Source organism: Felis catus, chromosome C2 (assembly GCF_018350175.1).
Source record: "Felis catus isolate Fca126 chromosome C2, F.catus_Fca126_mat1.0, whole genome shotgun sequence".
Taxonomy (NCBI): domain Eukaryota; kingdom Metazoa; phylum Chordata; class Mammalia; order Carnivora; family Felidae; genus Felis; species Felis catus.
The window spans coordinates 27,172,856-27,180,006 of record NC_058376.1 but is presented as its reverse complement, the minus strand read 5'-3'; the positions used below and the strand labels follow the sequence as shown (position 1 = coordinate 27,180,006).

Genomic DNA, 7,151 nt, shown 5'->3' with positions numbered 1-7,151 from the left:
TAATCCTTATGTCCTAACAGGACTGGGCTTGCCTCTTTGTTATAACAGTCTATGAAATACTGCTGTTGGGAAACATGTATAATAGTCTACCAACATTATGAGGCTCTTTTCATAATCAAAGACCATGTTTTGCTTATGATAGTGTCTTGCATATAGTAGATACTCAAAATTGAATGGCATGGCAACTTCAAAATTGGCCTTTATCATCATCTTCACATTATAAAGTCACATAGAAACCAGATTGAAACTTACATTCTGAGTTTCTGTTTATTAGTTTACTTACTGAAATATACACAGAGTACTTCACATGTAAACAAGAAATTTCTTTCTCTAGGACCAAAGCATTTTTAGTATATTTCTCTCTCTCTCTCTCTCTTTTCAGTTTTAAAGTCATAGACGGTTTATCTTTCTATAATTAGATTAGGAGGAAAAAAAATGAAGAACCCACTGGTAGCAGGAAGAAGCATGAGTCTTCTAGGATCTGGCATTTGAGGAGATAGATATTCAGTTACTGTGCATTTCCATTGTCTTTCCATGGCAGAACATACAGCAGAGACTTGGGAACATGTATGCCTGAAGCCAGGTTACTCTAATGTTCCATAACTATGTTGCTTGCTTTCAGAGCTGTTGTTGCCACAGTAGTTGACTGTGTCCCAGGCAAATGGGATGCTGGTCTGTTCGCACAGATCTTTATCCTAGTCTTCATCACAAGGAGGGTACTGACACGTGCTCCCAGCTAGAGTCCCTTGTTCAAGGTTTCTGGTTTTGTTGACAACATCCTGCTCAATACAACTTTTATTGTTACAGCTTGAAATATGATGAATGATTTTGGGTCAAGGAACCTGGTGGAGGGAGACAAGTAGCCAATTTGTTTGCGACATCAGGATGATTCTTTCTGTTCCTGGTAAGATGATAGGGAAATCTGTGGGCCCTGATCTAGTGGTTTTTATCATAGGGACATTATTATAGCTTTTCAGGGTCCAGGGAATCCACGTAAGTTTCTTCCACATTGGAAATACAGGAGGTGAATCCAAGTGCTTGGTCGAGACACGCTCTCCCCACAGTTGCTTTCTCCCCACATCCGCGACCCAGCTTTAGTATGTTTTTCTTATTGTCACTTGGTTCTAGAAACTTTTCAGCTGGTTGAAATTTTTTTAAAAAATTTAAAGCAATAAGATACATATAACTACATAGTCAAATTTGTGTTTTGTATTCTCTCCAGACATGGTTCTTCACTCTTTTCATAGTTAGAAATCTTTCTTTTTTAACTTTTGACTTTAAATAATTTCAGACTTGCAAAAGAGTTTGAAAAATACTGTAGAAATTCTCTTATAGTTTTCATCAGCTTCCCTAAATATTACCATTTTGCATAACCAGGATATAATTATTGAAACCAGGAAGTTAACACTGAGTCAATTCTATTAACTACCCTATAGACCTGGTCAAGTCTCCCTGGTTTTCTCATTAAGGTCCCTTTTCTTGGTCCAGGATCCAATTCTCAAGTCACCTTAGTCTCCTCTCATCTAACATCTCCTCATTTTTCCTTTGTCTGTCATGACCTTGACACTTATAAAGAGCATGAGCCAATTATTTTGTAGGATGTCAATTTCAGGTCATCTGATGTGAAAGCAGTAATTATATCCTTTGAGAAATATATTCATGATCTAGGAATACTTGTGAGAATTATTTGGATGGGAAACATTTATTTCTTCAAATATTTGGTGAACGATAGCCTTAGTTTCCATGTGGTATAAGAGTGGATCTTTTTTACTTTTTTTAAGTTTATTTTTAAGAGAGAGAGAGAGAGAGAGGGAGGGGCAAAGAGAGGGGGAGACCAAGGATCTGAAGTGGACTCTGCACTGTCAGCACAGAGCCCAATGCGGGCTTGAACCCATGAACCACGAGATCATGACCTGAGCTGAAATCCGACGCTCGACTGACTAAGCCACCCAGGCTCAATTGACTTTTAAGATTCAACTTTTAAATTTGACTTTTAAAAAAAGGCAGAAAGTCTTATTTTTCTTCTTTGCAGATGTTTTGTCCTGTATTAGTCCTTTGAAAGACTTACACTGAGATTGTGTTCCAGAGCTTCGTAAGTCTCTATGGATATGAATATGCATCTTTTATCAAAAAATATTTTTAAATATGAAACTTTTTTTAATTACACACATCACATATTTTTCCTTAAAAACTTAGTAGTTAGGCGGTATCACACAACTCAAGATGCCAAAATTTAATTGTTTGAAGTGATCTACTCATTGCTCTGCCTGGAAAATTTCAGGCTTTTACTGAGGCACCTCTTCAATGAATAGCACACAGAAACCACAGTTAAAATATAGTACTTTATAATGATATTGTTAGAGGTTTTTTGTTTTCTTTTGTTTTGTTTTGTTTTGGATGTATTTGCCTTCCTGTTCTCCATTTTCTAATATGCTTTTCCCCTGGAAAAACTTCCCATCCTGCTTTTTTGCTAACTTCTTCACTCATGACTTCATTGACCAGTTTACCCAAGTCAGTCTGCAGTCTGGTTTCTCACCCCACCGAGTCACTGAACCTGCCCCTTCCAAGAGTGCAGATGACTTTCTCATAGCTGAGTCTGCTGCTAGTGTGCATTGTTCGACAATGTTCGCCACTCTCTTCTTTCGTGAAATGCTTACCCTCTTACAGTATCTGAGGTACACTCTTTCTTGGTTGTCTTGCTGCTTCCAAGGAGGTTTTTTTATTTATTATTCTCATCTTCTCTAACTTGTGTTTAACTATAGGCATTCCGTGGGTTTACTCTCTAACAATACTGATGCATAAGCTCTGGGCTAGCCCAAAGGCTCCCAGAGCTTCAGTTACCATCTTTGTCTGGATGATTCCATCTTTACCTCTAATTTGGATACCCACCCTGAGTTTTAGATCTGAATTTCCCATAGACTTCAAACTCAGTTAGCCATCAAGCTAAAATCCTTAATTCACCCTTGAACTTGAACTTCTTCTTTCTCCTACCCTAACTCCTGGATTTGGGCTTGGGTGAAATCTCGAATTAGATTCTCCCATCACACTTTGTCCTAACCCACGTTATTCTCTTAATCTGGATTGTTCTTCTTCTCTTTTCCCATGTGTTATGTGCTGAGTTTTCATTTTGGTACAGTTGAAATTTATCTCAGTGATGCGTACCCTGACCATCTCAAAGATAATTAGAAGATGCTCATGTTTATAATTAATTTAATTGTCTCATGTGTTATCATTAGTTGTAGAAATATCTGTATTCCTTTCCTCACTGGATTGTAAATCCCTCAAGTGATCTTGGTGGCCCTCGAAAACGAACCCAGTGCCTACTTACATATTGGTTGATTGAACTGACTTAAAATGCATCACCCCTGGTTTGCTGTTGTTGTTATGTTTATTTGTTCTATTTTACTTTGTTTAGTGGCCCTACAAACAACATACTCCTCCTAAGGATAACAATGCTACGCTGTAACACAGAAGCCTTTCTATTTCCTTCTTCCTTCCTTCCTTCCTTCCTTCCTTCCTTCCTGACATGGGCAGGAAAAATGAGAATGAAAGCAGCTGGCAGTCCCTAAAATATAATCTATTCCCTCTCAATTACTCAGAGCAATATCTTGGGCAGTTACTAAAGTAAAACTTTTTATCAAACCCAATATGCTGAGGCAGGAAATGCAATCACATTATTTGCAATTTACTGTTGCTCCCTTAGTTATCTGCAGATCAAAAGGTATCTGTTCTGACACTTCATTTCTGAAACTTAATGTTGTGTTTGTTTAATTCATCTAATTAGGACCTCTTAGCACCTCAAATGGGTGCTTTAAAAAACAACACTCAGCTGTTAGCCTAGGGACAAAAGAATAAATGCAAATTTAGCACTTTTCAAAGGTGAACCCACACATTTGATGTTTTGACAACATTCAATAAAAATCAAGTGTTCATAGACATAATCTACTAATTTGCTGATTGTTTTTGAGCCTATATCTCTTAATAAATATGAAAGGTAGTTTCAAAAAATTGACCATTTTCTGGGGGAAATATATATATATATATGTATATGTATAAATGCAATCTTTTATAATATAAAAAATAACTTTCAGGAGCTTGTTGCCGCTTCTGAGATAAAGAAAATTCTCGATGTCAAGATTTAAATAGAGAAGAGAATGAGATATACAAAATGGTAAGTGACTTGCAAATAGACGAGTGCGGCCAATTTTCTAATTCTATTGTGTAGTTATCATTTGTAAGTTGCGCACATATAAAATGCATACTTTTTTAAATTTTATTTTATTTTTTTAGTTTTTGTGGAATCTCTGTACTGTTTTCCAGAGTGGCTGCACCAACTTATATTCCCACCAGTAGTTCATGAGGGTTCCTTTTTCCCCATCCTTGCCAACACTGGTTATTTCTTGTCTTTTTGATACTAGCTATTCTGACTGGTGTGAGGTGATATTTTGTTGTGGTTTGATTTTCATTTTACTGATGATTAGTGATGTTGAGCATCTCTTTGTGTGTCGGTTGACCATCTGTATTTCTTTGGAAAAATGTCTTTTCAGATTCTCTGTGCATTTATAATCAGACATGTTTGCTTGGTGTAAATTTGTATGAGTTCTTTATGTAACTTGCACATTAACCCCTTATCAGACATGTAATTTGCAAGCAGTATGGAGGTTCCTTAAAAAACTAAAAATAGAAGTAACATACAGATCCAGTTTATTCTACTTCTGGGTACTTACCTGAAGAATGAAAACACTAATTCAAAAAGATATATGCATCCCTATATTTATTTCTGTATTATTTAATAGTGGTAAAGATATGAAAGACACCTAAATGTCCATTGGTAAATGGATAAAGAAGATATGGTATATATACACAATGGAATATTACTCAGCCATAAAAATGAATGAAATCTTGTCATTCACAACAACATGGATAGACTTAGAAGCTATTATGTTAAGTGAAATAAGTCAGACAGAGGAAGACTAATAGCATGTGATTTCACTTATATGTGTAGTCTAAAAAATGAAACGAATAACAACAGAAAGAGAAACAAACTCAGAGAACAAACCAGTGGTTGCCAGAGAGGATAGTGGCAGGGGGTGAAAAAGACAAAACAGATGAGGGGAATTAAGAGGCATAAAGTTAAAATAAGTAAGCATCGTGGCTGAAAAGTACAGCATAAGGAATATAGTCAGAGGTAATATAATAACGGTATATGGTGACAGATGGTAACTACATTTATCGTCATGTTTCATAATGTATATAATTGTCAAATCACTAAGTTGTACACCTAAAACTAGTATAATATTATATGTCAATTCTCCAATTAAATTCTAATACAATTTAAAATGTAAACAAATGCGGGGCACCTGGGTGGCTCAGTCAGTTAAGCGTCTGACTTCAGCTCAGGTCATGATCTCACAGTCCGTGAGTTCGAGCCCCATGTTGGGCTCTGTGCTGACAGCTCAGAGCCTGGAGCCTGTCTTTGGATTCTGTGTCTCCCTCTCTCTCCTCCCCTCCCCCACTCATGCGCGTGCGCGCGCTCTCTCTCTCTCTCTCTCTCTCTGTCTCTCAAAAATTAATCAAAAACATTAAAAAATAAAAATAAATAAGTAAAATGTAAACAAATGCATAATTGTGGTTGTCACTATTGCAAGCAGTTGTGATGCATAACCATATTTGAATTTAACTTTGTTTACTACTATAAACTTCTTTTGATAAACTTGGTATAAAAGACACTTGGCTATACCCTGTGGCAGGTGATTTTAACTTTGATTTTTAATCAGGGAGAATTCAAGATTGCTTACATGAGTAGGACACACATGTTCGTGCTCCTACAACCATGGAATTTTTTAAGTGATATTTAGGATCATAATACTGATTTATAAAGTAGCAGGCAAAGACTTTATAATTTCTTAAAATTTGGTTTTTTTTTAAGGTATTCAAACTATTCAACATATATTTTTTTATTGCTAATTTTTAAATTTAAATTCAAGTTAGTTAACATACAGTGTAATATTGGTTTCAGGAGTAGAACCCAGTGATTCATCACTTACAGATAACACCCAGTGCTCACCCCAACAAGTGCCCTCCTTAAATGCCCATCTCCTATTTAGCTCATTCCCCCACCCACCTCCTCTCCAGCAACCCTCAGTTTGTTCTCTATATGGTTTGCTTCCTCTCTGTTCTTATCTTATTTTTTCTTGCCTTCCCCTATGTTCATCTGTTTTGTTTCTTAAATTCCACATATGAGTGAAATCATATATTTCCCTTTCTCTGACTTACTTCTTTAGCATAATGTACTCTAGTTCCATCCGCATTATTGCAAATGGCAAGATTTCATTCTTTTTGATCACCAAGTAGTGTTATTCCATTTTGTGTGTGTGTATATATGTGTGTGTATATATATGTATGTATATACCACTTCTTTATCCATTCAGCAGTCGATGGACATTTGGGCTCTTTCCATAATTTGGCTATTCCTGATAGTGCTGCTATAAACATTGGGGTGCATGTGCCCCTTCGAATCAGCATTTTGCAATTGCTGTGTCATAGGGTAGCTCTATTTTTAATTTTTTGAGGAACCTCCATACTGTTCTCCATAGTGGCTGCACCGTTTTGCATTCCAACCAGCGGTGCAAAAGTGTTCCCCTTTGTCCACATCCTCGCCAATATCTGTTGTTTTCTGAGTTGTTCATTTTAGCCATTCTGGCAGGTGTGAGGTGGTACCTCATTGTGGTTTTGATGCATGCAACAGTTATATAAATATATCTTGATGATTAAAGGGCTTTTGGTTGATTTACAAAAGCAAGCTAGCTTTATTTAGTTTATAAGAATTGCTAGTGCCTTGGATTGTTCTTTTCTTGCTATGTTGTCTACAGTGGAACTAGAAGCATCTTGCAGACAACTTCTTTTCTCTTCTCATCCTATTCAGAAGACCCTCTCAAGGGCTTCTCAGAGAATGAGTTGATAGAGGGTTGAAAGAGCATAGGAAAGATAAGAGAAGAGAGTTCCAGAGTGATTTCTGGAATATGAGTATAGGCATGCTACTGGCTTTGTACTCTGCCCAACCCCATCCTACACCGTCCAGTGCCTGAGAAAGTGGTGCGTGTCTATGATGGCCATAGTTTTTTATATTATTTATAATTATATTATAATAT

The 7,151-nt window shown here is 36.6% G+C and overlaps 1 pseudogene; it reads right to left on the bottom strand.

The window, feature by feature from the left end:
* Nucleotides 1-508: 508 nt before the first annotated feature.
* LOC109503370 lies at nucleotides 509-2,613 on the bottom strand (annotated as a pseudogene).
* Nucleotides 2,614-7,151: the final 4,538 nt, after the last annotated feature.